This window comes from Diospyros lotus, chromosome 14 (genome assembly GCF_014633365.1).
Source record: "Diospyros lotus cultivar Yz01 chromosome 14, ASM1463336v1, whole genome shotgun sequence".
Classification (NCBI taxonomy): domain Eukaryota; kingdom Viridiplantae; phylum Streptophyta; class Magnoliopsida; order Ericales; family Ebenaceae; genus Diospyros; species Diospyros lotus.
The window spans coordinates 24129177-24148960 of record NC_068351.1 but is presented as its reverse complement, the minus strand read 5'-3'; the positions used below and the strand labels follow the sequence as shown (position 1 = coordinate 24148960).

Below are 19784 nucleotides of genomic sequence, written 5' to 3'. Positions count from 1 at the left end.
ATATATATATTATATTTACATGTTTATTATAATATATTATATTATATATATATAACACATAACTATTTAATTAAAGTAATTTAAAATCAAAACGGGAGTTATAATTATAATAAAATTTTACAAAATTAACCACTAATCAATGTCCATAAAACAATACATTTTCTCGATTGAGCATTCATCATATGTGCTAGTATATCCGAGTTATTAGTATTCATTCCTAATAACTCTATGACTAGGAACATTTAAGATCAAGTTTTATAAGGAATATATTTTATGATCGTCATCTCTATGCCCGACCATAATTCATTAGCCTATTTGATCTATGGACTTTGTCAAGTATAGATTATAATAAATAATGACGACAATCATTAATGACAAATAAAACATAATACATTTGAAATAACAATTGATTAAATAAAAAGAATTACAATGAAAAGTACGATTCTTTACATAAATTATAATTGGCTTATGTCGCATATCATTAACAATGAGAAATACATGGACTTTTGTGTTGCATATCCATGTCTGTATGCTCCAATGGTAGGAAATTTAAAAAAGGGTCCAAATGAATTAATGAAAGTTATTCGAGCGTTGATATGAGATTTATGGAAATTAAGTGAGATTATAAGGAAGTTATAAGGCAAATGCGTAATAAAGCAAACTACCCTACATCTACATAATGTCCAATGCACCGAATCCGTCGAAAAGAACGAGAAGAACCGGAAGAAAGAAGAAAGAAGAAAGAAGAAAGAACAGGAAAAAGAAAGGAGAAAGAAGAGAAGAGGGGAGGGATGCCTGTGACTAAGGCTTTCCCGCAAGAACAGGAAAAAGGTCGGAGAAGTCGCTGGAAACTGGCAAAAGCTGAACCGCAGTAGCAACAGGCAGTTTCGGGGAGTAAAATTCTTATCGATTTCTTCCATTTTATTCAAACTAAAGCTATAATTTTTATTTTTCATCCCACACGTCTTAATGACCCTTACTATGGTTTAGGGTAGATGAATGAGGCATGAGAAAGCAGAAAAAACTAGTTTGTTTAGGAAGAAGAAGATGTGCTAGAAAATAGGGGAAGGATTCTGGAGGATTTTGATCTAGGGTTTCCTCGCTGAAAACCCCTAGTACCTGATTTTCACCTGTATTGACTGACTCGAGTGAAAAATTAACTACAAATCAATTTTGAGAAAGCTTAATAATCGGCCAGAATTAACGCAAAATAGGGGCAGTTTTCAAGAGGGTTTAATTCATGGTTTTGCTTGATTTCTTATTGTACTTAGCTTCAATCATGTCCCTAGATCGATGATTCCGCGACGAATTTATAAGAAATTGAAAGAATTTGAAGTTAAAGAGTTGTTAAATTCGGTCATTGGGTCTTTGTGCAATAATTGTAACAATTGAGGGACATTATGTTTCATGCTTTTATGAACCTTGGCAGGTAATAAAGTGTGTGCTTGTGTATTTACATGTGTAGGTGTGCGGTAAAGCGTCACTATTGCATTTTGACTTATGAAAAAGTGAGTAGACAAGATACTTTGTGTGCTTGTTACATTAGCATCATGTATGCAGTTAACATGGCATCTTATAGTATTTTTTATTTTATTACCATTCATTACTCTTGTTGTTGCATGAATTACCCGAGGTAAGCAAGGCTCTTCTTTTATTATACTCGTTGCTATGCATTATAGGTACCCATATTTGCGTATTGGATAGTGTCGGAGTCGCTAGCGGATGTTGGATCCCTGTTGGCTATGGCTTAGTTGTATCTCCGCTTGCTGTTGAGATTACTCCCGTTTGCATTGAGAGTGGATATGTGATATGAATATGCACCTGCCGGCGGAGGTGACATACCACAGTACGGCTGTGGTTATTTGGTTACCACCCGCGATGTGGGATCCTGCGGTGGGGTGACAGCCTGCACACTAGCAGAGGATGGATGCCTGTGGTGTGGCAGTGAGCTGGGAGTGCCTCGAGCACAAATAGACATAGATGGTATTTTCCTCTCTTAAGTATATGGTACATTTGTCAGTGGAGTTGTTTTCCCGCGGCAGGATTGTGGAGGCTCTTATTTGCCAGCAGATGGTTGGTACCCACGGCATGTCTGTGAGGATTTTTGCGGCAGATGATTTATTTACTATGTTATATCGCTGTTGATTTGCTGGTTTATTATGCATATCCGTATTGTATGTTTGGCCAGGTGTGCTTGTGGATATTTTGTCTGCTCGCTGAGCTTTAGCTCACGAGTGCTTGTTTGTGTGTGTAGATTTTCATGGACTGGACAGGAGCGAGCAGGCTCAAGTTGAGACCCATACCCCCGCCAAAGGTAGCAACCCCATTGATCCCTACTAAGCGGGTCTCCCTTGGCATGTTGTATCTTTTCTTTTGTGCACATATAGAGTCGCTCCATGATATACAGTTACCACCTGAGTAGTCATGAAGCATTTTGATGTATGACGCGTTTCATATTTATATATGTTTCAATGTTCTTTTCTTTATGTCATTCCTATATCACACATGTCCGGTTGACAGGGATGGATGGGTGGATAGTGGTATGTCTGTCCATGATGGATTCCATCCATTTAGGGGCGAGTGGCAGTCACATCTGGAATGGGATGTGACATTATGAATTTAGTATAATTTTGAATCTTGAATGTGCAATTCTTCTACCTCAGAAAAGTGTAACAGTTATTCGTGAAGTCGTTCTGATTGCAATACATAGCCACAGCTTTGCAAAGTTGCCAACAAAGCACGATAAAAAAATGTTTTACTTGTTCCTCCCAAGCCATCCACAATTAGTACTTGATTACTATTGCAATTGATAGCTTGTATAATTGTGTCAAATGCTCGTCTTTAATCATTATTTAATTGGAACACACTCCATTCATATCCTCTCTTGAAAGTGGAATGATGAGAGCTCTTCTTGCAAGATGTTGGGGAATGTTAAGCAGTGTGTACTGAAAATGTGATGACTAACAAATCATAATCTAATATACTCTTAGATATTATGTTGTCAGTGCAACCTACTAACATCTATTATTAAGAATCTATCTGTTGAGATTATTGATTTTGTTTGCATTACTTGTTGAATTATAATCCTCAATCAAGATATGATATATCTCATTCCATAATCTTTTGACACCTGTCAGTTGACAATACATTAAAAAATGGTTATAAACATACATTCTTCTTAGAGCATCTAACATATGAGTGGTTGTAGCTTATAATAGACATTGATGAATACTGACATCATGTTTTAACAATTCACCTTCTTCTACTACTTGCTTAAATGCTGGATATGTTCTGCCACCAATAGTTAACAAATCCTCCCACCATTTAGACCCTTTAACATGATTTAAAAGAATTTTCAAATAAAAGCAATCGCATTCACTACGTCCAGTTATATAAATTCTCCCAACAACTCTATGATTGCTTTTGTCTTGATGTTCAATTAAGTCTTGCTTTGAGTGTACCATTTATAATGCTTAGGGATCTATGGAGACAGATATTGGTTTGCCGATAAATCAGATAAAACTTTAGTAAGCATTAACCTATTATATAATATGATAATTATACATCAATAACAACTCCAAATTATAAGTGACCAATTTCTAAATTACGTTCTAATGACACTTGTGGGTCTTATCTTCAATAAATCGGATACGAGGTATTCCCAACTATAGTTATAAGTGAGAACAACTTTGGAAATTACCTTTTACATTTCTCATTCTCCATACACGATGAGTGGTTCCAGCTTTGGAAATCACTATGCATCGTATACTTCAATACAATATTGTATATGTAACTCTAGCTTAGTAAGTTTGTCTGAAATGTCTACCCTCACAATTTGATTATAATCATCCCTTGTATTTCATTATCATTCTTTTCTAAAGTTAAAAACATGTAAGCAAGTGAAAAACCTCTTTTTTGCTACTTAATAACATGCACGCATAGCCAACCACTTCCCTTAGTACATTTCTTGTTAAAAGGTTGGTTTTTAACTCTTCAAACCTTGAATTGCATATTCTTGCCAACAACTATGGTTGATCTTATGGCGGTTGCCTAGGCAACAACTAAGCTCTAATCTTTGGTTAATTGGGATTGCATGTCAATGTGAAGAAAAGATTTGGTTTGTCATAATTTTGGACCAGTGTCATTGCGTAACAATAATAGCCCTATGGTCTCACACCAAGATCGCCTAAAAATTATATAATAATTTGAGGAAATAAGACAACTAATTGAGGACAATATTATTTAGTCAATAATATTGTAGTATACTAAATTAACTTTGTTGTCATCTACAACATCTTAGAGGTCTTGGTTTGATTATGATCGTAGACTTCTTTATTTGTTTAGGGTTTAAATTTTTTTATTTGTTTCGTACCTATCTATGATAGTAGATTTACATGATCGTACACTAAATTAACTTTGTTGTCATCTACAACATCTTAGAGGTCTTGGTTTGATTATTATCGTAGACTTCTTTATTGTACCATGCATCATATACTTTTTTTTGTTTGTTTCGTACCTATCTATGATAGTAGACTTTTTATTTGTTTAGGGTTTTTATTTTATTTTTTTTGTGTTTCTTTATTATGATAGTAGATTTATAGTGGTTTGATCCAAAACCTACACCCACTATCTTGACACTTGCTATGATTTTGAAACAATCACTAATCGAGTGCTTTTTGAAGAGATGCTCACTATCCTCTATGATTTACAGAGCTTTTTCAAGTAGCAAGCATAACATTCCAATTGCTTTTTCACGCGAGCTCAATCACTACCCCTCAAATGTCACTTTGATAGTGGTGGAGTATAAAATAAACATAGATGCCTAAGGTTACACGTGTTTTCTCTCAAGAATGATACAAGATAAGTATAAAGAAAACACTCAATGGATGTATTTGGATTGAAGGAATAAGATTTGTAGCTTGAATTATCTTTCAACAGAAAGGTTGATCTTTTTTAGCTCATCTATGAGGATTTCAACAAAATTTCCTACTTTGCTCATTTGTAAGGATTTCAGCTCATCTCTATCTCTTGTGCTTGGTTTGAACTTGTCTATACATAAAACAAGCAAATACCTTTTTCTCTAGATAGGGTTTCTACATCAAATCACATTAGTTGTTGCCTTCTTCAAATTTCAAATTTAAACAAGTATATCTTCAAAAAGTAAATTGGCAGATAATCTCAATCAAAAGATATATATTCACATCAACTTATCTAAAGACTCACATGAAGGCATAATTAACAATTAACATTTCTATTTAATCATAATAAAATTAACATTAACATTAACATTTAACAGGGTTGGGTCACACAGACAGTTCATCCCAACAACATTAGATGGGCTTGGTCGTGCTGGCCTTCTGGTTCATCCATGTTCCTTGCTTGGAGATGAAGTCAAGAGATGCTTGTACTATGGAGGTTGTGAGTTGTCCCAGCTGCTTTGTGGTTAGCTGGATTGTGTTGGAGTGGGTCGGGCCCATTTTTGAAAAAGACGGGCCTGGGTCTAATTGAGCTAGACCCAATGACAATAGAGGCCTTTCTAGAAGGGCCCTTGGCGAGCCCGTGGTGGAGCTCCTATAGTGAATTTCTGAATGGGCCCATCCTAGCCCACTTGTAGCCCCAGACCTCTTTGATGACACTATTTGTTGATCCAAATTGCTCTAATTAACCTATTGTGTATTTTTCTTTTTAACAAAATATAATTTTAGTAAAACTATTTTTGATATATTTAAATTCTCTAATGGATTTTTGATGTTTTATGATGGAAAACATATTTTAAGTATTATAGCATTTTGTGTATCAAAATGAACCAAGAAATGCTATTTTTCTAAGTTTAGAAGATTAGCGCATTATAAGGGGATATATAAAAAAATGTTTTCATTTTGAAAAACTATCTCCCGGTATATTGATAGCTAATATTCATTGTTGTTAAAATGATTTTTTCATGAAATACAAGGTATGTATTTTGGAGATGGTAAAATTGCTAAATCCCGAATTTGTACTAAAATCAAAATTCGATTTTCTTATTGTTATGGATTTTGAGTTTTTAGATATTTTTATTGAATCCAAATATGGGATACTTTCTTATTTACATTTATGTATTAAAGAAAATGTGGACATTTACTTAAACTAAAGAAATGTAAATATGTTATAATACATGCTATTAATTATATCATCAAACAAATCTATTTTTTCTGAAAATTTGATTTGAGAGTCGACTCCCGGTGAGGGACAGTCGATTGTGGGTTATGCAGAGTCGATCCAGCCGAGAGCAAGTTATGTAGAGTTGACCTGGCAGCATTAGTGTATTTTGAAGAGTCGACTCTAGCAGTGGAGAAGTAAACTCTTGCATAACTAGAGTCGACTCCTACTTAGAATGGAAGTCGACTCTTGTTTTAGAACAGTCGACTTCTAGACTCTAACGATCGGATTTTGTAGCTGTTACAGATCCATTGGAAGCTAAAGTATATATATCAAGAAGATTTTTTTGGAGAAGGTTAATGCACTATCAAGATCTATCATTCTAAAGCACATCCAAGCTCTTAAGATCTCATTCAAAGCAATCTAAGGCTTAAGCTACAAAGATCAATCCATTTGGAGCCCAAGGCAAAGAAGAAGCTTTCTTCTTGTTGGTAATTCTTGTATAATTTGTATATGTCTTATAATATTTGTTCTTGTATTCATATCCATATTAGTCCAAGTTTATTGGACATAGGATTGTTTATTTGTATAAATTGTGGATTATATGTTATCCTAGAGCTCGTTGTAATCTAGGTGTGTTGTATTAGTTTTCGGGGTGAGCTAAGGGGAAAACCTTGATATTGTGTAAAAGTTTCCTAAGTGAGCTTGTTGGAAAACCTAGGTGTGATTATAGTGGAATCTCAATTGTCGGGCTGACCTTGAGAGAGTGAACGTAGGTGTTGGAGACACCGAACCACTATATATCTTGTGTTAATATTGTGGTTGTTTGTGTATTTATATTACTATCACTCCCAAACAACATATATATTTATAACAAGTATTTTCTTTGTAAAAGAAAAACTCAAGAGTTTTAAAAAGGGAATAATTCAGTTTAATAAGTTTTTAACACTCAATTTGACCCCTATCTTGAGTGGCCATTGTGTGTAAATGGACCAACACCGTTGACATGGCCGACGTCGTTCGACATAGTGCATGAGCTTTTTTCTCGGGATACACGCAGTGGAAGACATCTATGTCTTCCATTGTGAACCGGTCTGTGAGGACGGTTATCTCTAGTGGTCGAAATGGTATCTCTCCGATGACCTTGGTCATCGTGAGTTTTAAGTGTGCCTTGATCTTGTAGAAGTGGGTCGTGGTTTTGATGTTGAAATTTTCCAACTAGTACGTGGCGCTCCACAGGCACTCATTCTCTTTCATGGACGTGTACGAGTAGTACTTCAGGTTTGTTGAGAAAGTGACGGGAAATACAAATTCCGCCTGCTTAGTGTGTTCTCCAGTAACCCGATTATCGTGCATGATGATGTGCATCGTTCCCGATACGTTGTGCGGGCACTGGGGCTTATAATGTATGGTGCAGGCATCGATGAGCATTGATTTCTTGCGCAGTTTCTGAAACATTTGATCTGGCATGAACGAGAGTACTAGCTTGATCTGACTGGGCGTTGTCGTGGGTAGGGGTTGAATTTTTTCCGAGGAGTGTTCTTTGTCGATTTGATCATAGATAGTGATCTCCATACTGACATGCGGCATTTCTGGTTAGTGCCGGGGTGCCTTTATCTTACTTAGTGGGCCGGGGTCCAAACATGATCATTTTGATCCTTGGTGGCAGTTGTGTAAATAAGAGGTGAAACTGGTTGGCTCCCTCTCCAAAAGTCCGTGTAATTGGGGTAACTGGTGTTGCTTTTATAGTGCCCTATTTGTAGAGGCCCTTTAATATTACAAAGGCCTCTAACGTGGCAGGAATCGGTTGGTCCACATGCCGCCCAATGGTTGGGTGGCTAAAAGTTGCGTTTGGAGTACAGCTGACGTGGAATTTGCGTATTTACTATAATAAATGCCTTGTGAAAAGGATGTGTACGTTGGGGGAGAAAAATAGGGTATGTTGGGAAACGTAGCAAGGCCCATGCATCCGAAGAAAGAGGGTAGGCTTGTACTTTATGGGATCCACCCGTGAGTTAAAATAGTCTTGAGTGGGAAGCGCAACATTTAACCCAAACTCAAAATTCAAAATTCAAATTCAAAATTTAAAATCTAAAGAGTCATATGCCTAAGAGGTAGTACATGTACTAGGAGGTACTTAACACTAAATGCTAGATAAGTACTGTGAGGGCACATACCATGTTTAATGTGCTTTGTTAGAGATTTATTGCATGGGCTTTAATACGTACTGTGCGCGTGGGTCGTTTGGTGTGCATTGAGTAAGAGGAGGAAGAGGAATATGCATCCGACGACGGGCCGGAGTGGAGGTTCGACTAGGAACATTAGTCCGAGAATGCCTTCGTTTGGAATTGGAAAGAGATCTTACCTCGTGAGGAGACGGGGTGTACTTCCCAAGAGGTTTGTTGTGGTAAATGCACCCCGCGTTTCATTTTACCATCGTCGTAGATATGTCAGTGGGATCTACGACAAGAGGATTTGCCTATCGAATTTGGTGACGATGGGGGCCCCGCATTTGAATTATTTGAACTATCTTTCGCTGGGTCCCGGAGTGCACGAGCGTAGTAGGCGATGCATCAGAATATGATCGCTCAACATCGACAGGTTCGTGACTCTGAAAGGCTAGCCGAGCAAGGTGGATGCTGTTGCGCTGGGCACTCCTAGCCAAGGTAATGATGCTGTGATGGATCAGGCCCTTGAAGACTACTCTTCATGCAAGTTTGGCATTAGGTGCTTGTACATCGTGCTGGATCGCGAACCCAACCCAATGTTAGCACCTGGCTTGTTTAACGTGTTTGATGTTGGCAGCGGGATTATCTAATCGTACGTCTGATGCCACGTCTGTCGGGACATGATCAACAGGTTCCGTGTGGTGTAGCGATAGACTTTTAATTTCGTGGACCAGCCTGTTGGGGCCCGTATTCTGTTGAACTGGTACATATGGTTGAGTGCCGATCGATTGTGTTCGATAGTTAGGTTTAGGGACCAAGATGGTGAGGTGTCCAGTCGGTATAGTAATTTGTTGGATAATGCACTGATAGTGTACTTGGTGTGGGACAGTAGGGACAAGGGGGGAGTAGCGCTGTAATTAACAGTTGTTTAATGTCTTATGATCAATAAAACGATGGAATTTGTTACACCGTATTTTGCATTTCGATTTTTTAAACCCTAAACCCTTAATAAAGAGTGGGAAGCGCAACATTTAATGCACCATTCCCATGTAGGCATAATTAATAATTAACATTTCTATTCAATCATAATAAAATTAACATTAACATTTAACAGGGTTGGGTTACACAGACAATTCAACCCAGCAACATTAGATGGGCTTGGTTGTGCTGGCCTTCTAGTTCATCCTTGTTCCTTGCTTGGAGATGAAGTCAAGAGATTCTTGTATTGTGGAAGCTGTGAGCTGTTCCAGCTGCTGCTCTGTGGTTAGCTAGATCATGGCGGAGTGGGCCGAGCCCACTTCCAAAACAGACAGGCCTGGGTCTAACTGGGCTAGACCCAATGATAGTAGGGGCCTTCCTAAAAGGGCCATTGGTAGGCCCATCGTGGAGCTCCTACCATGAATTTCTGAATGGGCCCATCCCAGCCCACTTGTAGCCCTAGCCCTCATTGATGACACTGTCGACATGGCCGATGTCATCCAACACAGTGCGAGAGCCTTTTTCTCAGCGTACCCGCAGTGCCAGACGTTTATGTCTTCCGTCGTGAACCAGTCTATGAGGACGGTTATCTCCGATGGCCAGAATGGTATCTCTCCAATGACCTTGGTCGTCGTGAATTTCATGTGTGCCTTGATCTTGGAATTTTTTAGCAGGTACGTGGCGCTTCATGGGAACTCCTTCTCTTTCATGGACGCGTACGGGTAGTACTTCAAGTTTGCTGAGCAAGTGACGAGAAATACAAATTCTACATGCTTGGTGTCTTCTCCAGTAACCCGGATATAGTACACAATGATGCGTATCGTTCTTGATGCGTTGTGTGGGCACTAAGGTCTGTAATGTATGGTGCAGGCATCGATGAGCATCGATAGCTTGTGTAGTTTTTGAAATATTTGATCTGCCATAGACAAGAATACTAGCTTGATCGAACTAGGCGTTACCATAGGTAGGGGTTGAATTGTTATCGATGAGTGCTCTTCGTCGATTTTATCATCGATAGCGATCTCCATACTGACACATGACACTTTTGGTTAGTGTCGGGGGTGCTGTTATCTTGCGTAGTGGGCTAGGGTCGAAATGAGGTTGTTTTGATCGTCGGTGGAAGTTGTGCAAATAAGAGGTGACATCAATTGGCTACCCCTCCAAAAGTCGTGTAATTTGGGTAATTGGTGTTAGTTTTATAGTGCCCCTTATGTAGAGGCCCTTTAATATTACAAGGGCCTCTACGCTCCCTTTTTGTCTGCAACGTGGCAGGAGTCGATTCGTTCACATGCTGACAATTGGTTGGGTTGCTAAATAGTTGCGTTTGGAGTACAACTAATGTGGACTTTGCGCATTTACTGCAATAAATTCCTTCTGAAAAGGATGTGTACCCGTGGGAAGAAAATAAGGTTTTTTGGGAAGCGCAACGAGGCCCATGCGTTCAGAGAAAGAAGGTGGGCTTATACATTGTTTGACCCACCCGTGAGTTAAAATAGTCTTGAGTGGGAAGCGCAACATTTAACCCAAATTAAAAATTTAAAATCCAAAGAGTCACATGCCCAAGAGGTAGTGCATGTACCAGGAGGTACTTAACACTAAATGTTAGAGAAGTATTGTAAGGGCACATGCCATGTTTAATGTGCTTTGTTGGAGATTTATTGCGTGAGCCTTAATACGTACTATGCCCATGGGCCGTCTGGTATGCATTGAGTTAGAGGAGGAGGAGGAGGAATATGCATCTGACGACGGGCCGGATTGGAGATTTTGCTAGGAACGTTGGTCAGAGAATGCCTTCGTTCGAAATTGGAAAGAGATCCTACCCCGTGTGGAGACGGGGTGTACTTCCCAGGAGGTTTGTTGTTGTAAATGCACCCCACGTGTCATTTTACCAGCGTCGTAAATATGTTAGTGGGATCTACGACGAGAGGATTTGCCTATCGAATTATTTGAACCATCCTTCGCTGGGTCCCGGTGTGCACGAGCGTAGTGGGCGAAACATCAAAATACGGTCGCTCAACATCGACAGGTTCGTGACTCTAAAAGGTCAGCCGAGCAGGGTGGATGCTGTTACGCTGGGCACTCTTGGCCAAGACGGCGATGCTGTGATGGATCAGGCCCTCGAAGAACACTCCGCATGCAAGTTTGGTGTTGGGTGCTTGTACATCATGCTGGATCGCGAACCCAGCATAGTGTCATCACCTGACTCGTCTGACGTGTTCGATGTTGGTAGCGGGATCATCTAATCGTACGTCGGATGCCACGTTCGTCGGGACATGATCAACAGGTTCCGCGTGGTGTGCCAACAAACTTTTAATTTCGTCGACCGGCCTATTGGGTCTCATATTCTATTGAACCGGTATATTCGGTTGAGTGCCGGTCGATTGTGTCCGATCGTTAGGTTTAGGAACCAGGACAATGAGGTGTCCAATCGGTTCAGTAATCTGTTGGATAATGTACTGATGGTGTACTTGGTGTGGGACAGTAGGGACAAGGGGGGGAGTAACACTGTAATTAACAATCGTTTAACGTTTTATGATCAATAAAATGATGGAATTTATTACACCGTATTTCACTTTTTGATTTTTTAAACCCTAAACCCTTAACAAAGAGTGGGAAGCATAGCATTTAATGCACCATTCCCAGCTGCTCTATGGTTAGCTGGATCTTGGCGAAGTGGGCCGAGCCCACTTTCGAAACAGACGGGCCTTAGTCTAATTGGGCTGGACCCAATGACAGTAGGGGCCTTTCTAGAAGGGCCCTTGGTAGGCCCATAGTGGAGCTCCTGCCGTGAATTTCTGAATGGGCCCATCCCAGCCCATTTGTAGCCCTAGCCCTCCTTGATGACACCGTCGACATGGCCGATGTCGTCCGACATAGTGTGGGATCCTTTTTCCCAGTTTACCCGCAGTGCCAGACGTCTACGTCTTCCGTCGTGGACCAATCTGTGAGGACGATTATCTCCGATGGCTGAAATGGTACCTCTCCGATGACCTTGGTCGTCGTGAGTTTCAGGTGTGCCTTGATCTTGTAAAAGTGGGTCGTGGTTCTGATGTTGGAATTTTTCAATTGGTACATGGCGCTCCACAGGCACTCCTTCTCTTTCATGGACACATACGAGTTCCTATAGTACTTCAAGTTTGTTGAGCAAGTGACGAGAAATACAAATTCTGCCTGCTTGGTGTCTTCTCTGGTGACTCAGTTATCGTGCACAATGATGCACATCATTCTTGATGCGTTGTGTTGGCACTGGGGCCTATAGTGTGTGGTGTAGGAGTCGATGAGCATCAATAGCTTGCACAGTTTCTAAAACATTTGATCTACCATGAACGAGAATACTAGCTTGATCGGACTGGGCATTGTCGTGGCTAGGGGTTGAATTGTTGCCGAGGAGTGTTCTCCGTCCATTTAATCGTCAATAGTGATCTCTATACTGACACATGTCACTTCTAGTTAGTACCGGGGGTGCCTTTATCTTTCTTAATGGGCTAGGGTTGAAACAGGGTCATTTTGATCCCCGGTGGCAGTTTCTCCCTTAGCTGCATCGGGCTCTGCTACATTGCATGATAAATTCTGAAGGCCCTCAAAGATCATGGATTCCTCGCAGCCCAGCCTATTAAGCCACCCGATGAAACCCGAACCAGACTACTCGATGGACCACAGGTGCACTTCCTTAAAACAATACTGGATCTGTATTTCCGCATCAGACACCATAACTATCCCCTATCTGAACTCTTCATCCTTGCACACTCGTGGCTTTTTTTCCAGCCAAACCCCCACAATTAAAGGGCCAAGCTTCTACAGTGAACGGGGACATGCCACGTGGTACAACGTTTAGAACATTAAATTTTTTTGTCAGATTGATTAGAAAAACAATATAAAAGGATTTTAAATTTGCATAAATAGAATACTTGAGTTCAAAGAACTTATGGTTGGGTAACTAGAACATATACCTTTAACACTTTAGGGCTTATTTTCTTTGTCATTTTCGGGCTTTTTCCTATTTTCAATTTTTCAAAACACTCAAAACATGTTCTCTTTACTATTTTCAAAATTGCATTTTCAAAAAACAAGAGAATTTTGTAAAGGTAATAGAAAACAACAAAAAAACCATTTTTGTTGTTTTCAGCCAAAACACGGTGTAAAATAGAAAACGTGGAAAACAGATTCCTTCCCCCCCCCCCCCTAAACACCCAAAACATCCTCGCAGACCCGCATCTCTCCTCTCTTCTCTCCAAAACACCTAAATCTTGCAAACATGGAAACACAACACCGCTACTGCCATCGTCGTCGACTGCATCTGCTATTGCCACCTCGACCATTGCTGTCGACCACACCTACCACGGGTCATGCGAGCCACCATCGACCGCCCACTGTTGCTCCCCTTGCATCGCGTCCGACATCACCCCCCCTCTATTTGACTGCCGAATGACCAACCATCTCGCTCGCCACCGCCCACCGTCGTCGCCCGATAACCCCAGCCACCACTTTCGTTCGAATTGCGACCTCTCCTTCACCGATCTTTATCTTCCTTTTGGCTCCTTATCTTTTGTGTTTTGTCCTTTTCTGTATTAATTTTTCATTTTGATACTAAATTTATTATGGTTTCTAATTTTTTATTTTACTTCCTTTTGTATTTGAATACTAAATTTTATTTTTCATTTTATTTTTTAAATTTATAATTTATTAATAACTGTTTACAATTTACTTTAAATCAATTTTTTTAAATAAAATATCATAAAATAGCATTTTACAAAATTTCAATAAAACACATTTTCTAGTTTTCTATTTTAAGAAATAGCTTTCAGAATGACAAAAAGAACACGTTTTCAAAAATCTCAAAATAAACACTCCAAACACAAAACTCAAAATGAATTCAAAACTGAAACACAAACAGAACACCACCTTAGAGTTTTCATTTCTAGCATACAATAATCGAGTACGAAGATAAATTAGTCGAGTGATATCATCAAGTACTCAATTATTTTAATTAAAAATTCGAATAGAATATATCAAAGTAAAATATTCAATATCAGTGGGCATTACTCAAGTAATATTCAATAATAATTGAGTAAGATCTACTCCTAGTTGAGTACAAAGTAAAGTAATAGAGTACAAACATTAGTGACTTAAGACCTTTTCTGAATCCAACACTTTAGTTAAGTTTATTTCCTTATTAGTCAATTACACTTTGAGTAGTTCTCCATTGTTATACTGAAATTCAACTAATATGTTGAGATAGTTGAGTATTCCTTTACTAATTCAAACAAAGTCCAAACTTAGATATCAAGCAATATCATCAATTAGTTAATTACACTTTTGAGTAGTTATCCATTGTTATACCAAAAGTCGACTACTTACTATAATAGTTGAGTAATATCTTGAGAGCACAAATTGACTTATGTACTATGATTCGACTTATAATATTTATTAATCAAGTACATTTTGATTGCCTCTGGCTCTCTATTCTTTAGCAAGGAGTCAACTACTTTCAAATCATAGTCAAATAATTTAAGTCAAAAGTTTATTCTTTCTCTTTTTTTATTCAGTTAGCTGAGTAATGGCATATATTACTCAAGTAATGAATACATTCTTCCTTAAATAGACATTTGGATGTTCTTGACTTAATTCTTTACATAGAGTTGTATGAAAATAGATTTTAAAATCACAAGTACAGTTGCAAGTATCTTGGTTTTTCTCCTGTAACAAAGGAAACACTTCAAATTCTATAATAAACAAATCCTTGTGCTCGGAATGTGAAGATATCTTATGGTCTTATGGTTAAACTATTGTCAACATGAACACCAAAACATGATTGTATGCATGAATATTTGTCTAAAAATGTCTATCATTTGATATTTAATATGAGAAAATGCCAACCATCTCTATGAGAGATGTTGGTTGAGCTATGGTTATTATTCCATTATGAGAACACATGCATGGTAGATGGACTGTCCCGGCCCAATGTCGACCCATTTCTCACTACCCAATCTCAGCCCATTTCCCATGGCCTAGTCACGGTCCCTAGTCCGATCGAGGCCCTGAGCTCGCGGCTTAATCCTGGACCTATGCCAGCCTATAGAGACATCATTACATCTCTATACTGGGTGTTCGTGCACTCGCTCGAGATCCCATCCTCATTTATGGTAGATCCCATCCTCATTAATGGCGGATCCCATCCACATTAATGATGGTCCCGTCGACACAGTGCTATCAGCTGGGAGCCTCCACCAACATCAGATACTCAGTCCCATCACCCTGTAAACACACAACGCATGCATGTAGGAGGACCTCTCCTCCTTCTATATGAACCAACTCTCTTTAGAGCCAACGTATGTTCTCTTTCTAGACTATCCATACTCTGCTACTTCGACTCCCTGACTCACTTGAGCGTCGGAGTGCTTACAGGTGCCAGCCGTCCTCCAACGGACCGATCGTCAGAGCCCATCCCTTACCATTGCAGGCTCGCCTCTAACCATCCATTTGGCCAGGAAGGAACATCTGGCACCCACCATAGGGCCTAATAAAACTTACCTACCCCATAACCTCACTAGAGCCTTTCAAGCCAACCTTACCACCTTACCATGGTGCGAACCAGAAGCGTCCCTATCCAGGAGCCAAACACCACCGACCACCTTCCACAAAACCCAGTTGTCGTGGAGGTTCACTTCTAAATTATCCAATAACTTCAAAACCAAGTTGCTGAGTTAACTCAAAATTAGCAGTGTAACCAAAGTAGCGAACAATTTGACTATGACGTAGAAGGTAGCCGCCACCAACACCATCAAGCTACCCATACCCCTATTCCCCCATTTTTTTTGTCCCTATATTCTTCAAGCCATCCTTTCTCATAGTTGAACATGATTGTCCCTTTACCGAATGGCTTCCGCCTCCCTGGTACCTTAGAGCCATACGATGACACTACCGACCCTCTGGAGCATCTTACCATGTTCAATGCATGCTATTGAGTGGGGGTACAGATCGATCATGTGTTGATCCTTTTCTAACATGTTGAAGAAGTCGACCATGTTATGGTTCTCTTCCTTGGAGACAAACTCCATCCATGAATTTTTCGAGCTAGCCACCCGTTTCCTCACTCATGTTTCCACAAGCTGAGCTCATCGCAAGACGTCGGCCAATCTCACCAACCTGAGGCAAGGTGAGCATGAGCTACTCCGAATGTTTCTAAACATATTCAATCAAGAGGCCATTTAGATCAGAGAGCATAACTCGACAATTTCCTTGCACGCCATTATGGCTGGGCTCAGGGCAGGTCCGTTTACCGACTCATTAGCCCAGAAGCCCCCCTCCAGCCTGGACAACCTCAGGGTACGGGCTGCAGGATACATAAATATGGAGAAAGCATCGATAGCTAGACACGAAAACACCCAACCATCAGCTCGGCCACAACCAGTCCATCAACCAAGGGCCCCGACCAAGCACCAGCGTAATCTTGAAAGAGATTCCAACGCAGGATAGGGCAACAAAGACCACGACATGGGACAAAGAGAGCTAGCTTGGCTCCTCGTGCCACCCCGACTGCGCTATGACACTCGCACTCCTTTCACGACTAGACACCTCGGACCAACAACCTCTCCGCTGTAATGCTGACACCAGCAAGTAATGTGATTACCATCGCATGTTCGGGCACACAACCGAAGAATATGCCACCTTGAAGGACTAGATCGAGCAGCTCGTCAAAGAGGAATACCTCTGCTAGTACACTTATAGAGCAGACCGAAGGCGGTCCCCACAAGGTAATCCAGGCAGACGAAGGAGCTGCAGCCCCCAGAGACGACCTTGGGAAGACGACAAGCGGAATGCCAGGCCACCCTTGGCCAATTAGATAGCTGGGGTCATTGACACCATCTCCAAAGGCTTCGCGGGAGGAGGAGATTCAAGCTCAGCGAGAAAACAACACCTCCGAGCAGTGATGTCAATAAACAATGTCAAGAGGAGGCTAAGAAAAATGGCTTGACACCCTGTAATCTCCTTCACTGATAGGGATTTTGAAGGGATCGATCAGAACCTTGACGACCCCCTAGTGGTCTCGATCGTCACTACCAACTTTTTGGTGAAAAAAGTCCTCATTGATCAAGGAAGTTTAGTCGATTTGATGTACTTGTGAACGCTAGGAAGAATAGGAATCCCAAAAGAAGAATTGAAACCCTTCGTCGAAAACTTGATCAACTTTTTTGGAGAGCAGATTGGCGTCAAGGGATACATCTATCTGTTAACTTCATTTGGAACCACCCCTCTCATCAAAACAATCAGTATCCGGTGCTTGGTCATTAACTACTAGACACCGTACAACGCATTGCTTGGTCGCCCATCTCTCAATGCTTTGGGTGCAGTTGTATCAACTCCCCATCCGACTATGAAATTCCCAGTGTTAGCCACCGAGGTTGGAGTTGTCCACGCCAACCAAAAGGAAACCCAAAAATGTTTGTAACGACCCGAGTTCTTAGGATAGAGAGTAGGGTGGACTTATGTGGGGTTTAAAGGAATTTTGTGGGTGTTTTGGGAGTTGGTCATTCATAGGTTTTCGATTTCGTGTGAGTTTAGTTAGCTTTTCAAGCTAAAAATTTTGAAATAGCCAAAAGCATAAACTTATATTTCAAAACATACACCTTATATTTCGAAACCTACCCTCTATATTTCGAAACTTTCTCAATAGAATCACTGCGCACCTTATACTATTTTGTCCATAACTTTTGATGTAGAAGTCTGAATTAAGATCCGTTTGAATTGTTGTAATCTAAACTTCGAGGGCTTCGATTTGATATATAATATTGCATACTTTGGTTAGGGTTTGAGTCAATTAGGGCTTTCCTCAATCCAAATTAAGCATGAAGCCATCCGAATATGCAAGAGAATGAGAGAATGACTTCATTCGGATATGCTAAAGGGGTATTCGAAGCTAAGGCATGGTGAGGTAAGGTGAGGTGAGGCGAGGTATGGTTGAGAGTAAGGGTTATTTTACCTAATACCTATGGAGTAAATTAATTAGGGTATGGTTGGGAATGGGTTTTACTTCACCTAACCTCTATAAAAAAAATTAATGAAAGGGATGGTGAAGCATGGTGAGGGATGGTGTGCGAGATGATGAGGATGTGATTGTGAGGAGGCTTGGGTGTATATAAATAGAGAGAGAAGCTTGGACAGAGGAGGAGAACAGAAGAAGTAGTCTCGGTAATAGTTAGAATTAAAGGAAGAAGACCATAAAAGAAGTTGGTAGAAGAAGAAGTTGCAGCAAGAAGAGGGTTGAAGAAGATCGTTGTAATCAAAGCTAAGGCAAGCTCTCTTCCCTTTCTTTTGCGTATAAGTGTTGTAATGATCCATGAGTTTTCTTTTTATTTTTGGCCTCATTGAAATCCCTCTTTCAGCATGAAAATAAGGTTTTCTCTACCATATTATCCATTTGGAATGATGCTTTCTTGGCTAGGTTCAGATGCATGCAAGATTTTGTGACATCTTGCGGGAAAGCAGTGTAAGGGTCGATCTTGTTCTTAGATTGTTGAGGTTATTAAGTATTAACTTAGGGTTTAATGTGAAGATGAGGGTTCGAGTAAAAGAAGAGTCTGTTGGGGAGTTATTAAGTTATGTTAAGGATCATAATGATAATATGTATGAAGAGTTACAAGAAGGATTATGGGATGCTAAGTGTAAGATACATGAATTTAATGTTGTTTTTTTTTTATCATTAAGGGTGTGGGGTACAAAGCTATTGGCTGTCGACCGTGGGTGATGACAGTAGATAGCTGGATGTATGGGCGCCAGTTATTAGTTATTACGATAAGTGATAGACGGGTTAAGAAAGCTAGTACTACTGCTCACCACCTTGATGTTTGCGAATGTCATGATATGATTGTGATGCATAAGGAAGGGTTGCATTTAATGGTGGGAAATCATGCTTTGTATGTGTGGGGATGCGTGAGCACATGCATGACCTAGTTGGTCTCAGTGCCAACTTGGGTACTTAAGGTGAACATATGCATTTAGAGCATGTTGCCTGTGTGTGTTCCTATGTGGGTATAACATGGCCTGCTGCTTGATTTATGGGGGTCTTGCCATCATGTTTATGCTACAGATGCTATTGCATTTCTTATGCGTTACATTGTATAGTGAGGATGAGTGGCTATGAGAGATGGGGCGAGGCCCACAGTGGTGCGTAAGACCGTGGGGATGAGACCCACGGTGGCTACATGTTATGATGTTATGTGATGATGTGTAAGACCATGGGGATGAGACCCATGGCAGCTATATGTTATGATGATGACAGGAAAATGCGATATGTTATGAATGAGGGGAAAAGCCAATTAATATGGTAGCCTATATTGGGCTGCTTATAGGTTTCTATGTGAGACTTGGCGCCAATCTATGTCTTATGTGGGCCCCAATGATCGTCTATGTGCAAGTTGTTTTATGTTATGCATTTAGAATAGAAGCACGTATGTTACTGCATTAGCATGAAAAAGTATGGGGTGTAAGGAAAGTTCTAGT

General features: G+C 40.2%; 1 long non-coding RNA gene across 2 annotated transcripts; it reads left to right on the top strand.

Annotated features, from left to right (window-relative positions):
* Nucleotides 1-687: 687 nt before the first annotated feature.
* On the top strand, nt 688-2484 carry LOC127789766 (uncharacterized). 2 transcript variants are annotated; one of them, XR_008020646.1, is made up of 3 exons: nt 688-1508; nt 1680-1983; nt 2255-2484. It is a non-coding gene; the product is annotated as an uncharacterized LOC127789766 (long non-coding RNA). The 2 variants fall into 2 exon arrangements; XR_008020647.1 differs by having other exon boundaries at nt 1680-2073.
* Nucleotides 2485-19784: the final 17300 nt, after the last annotated feature.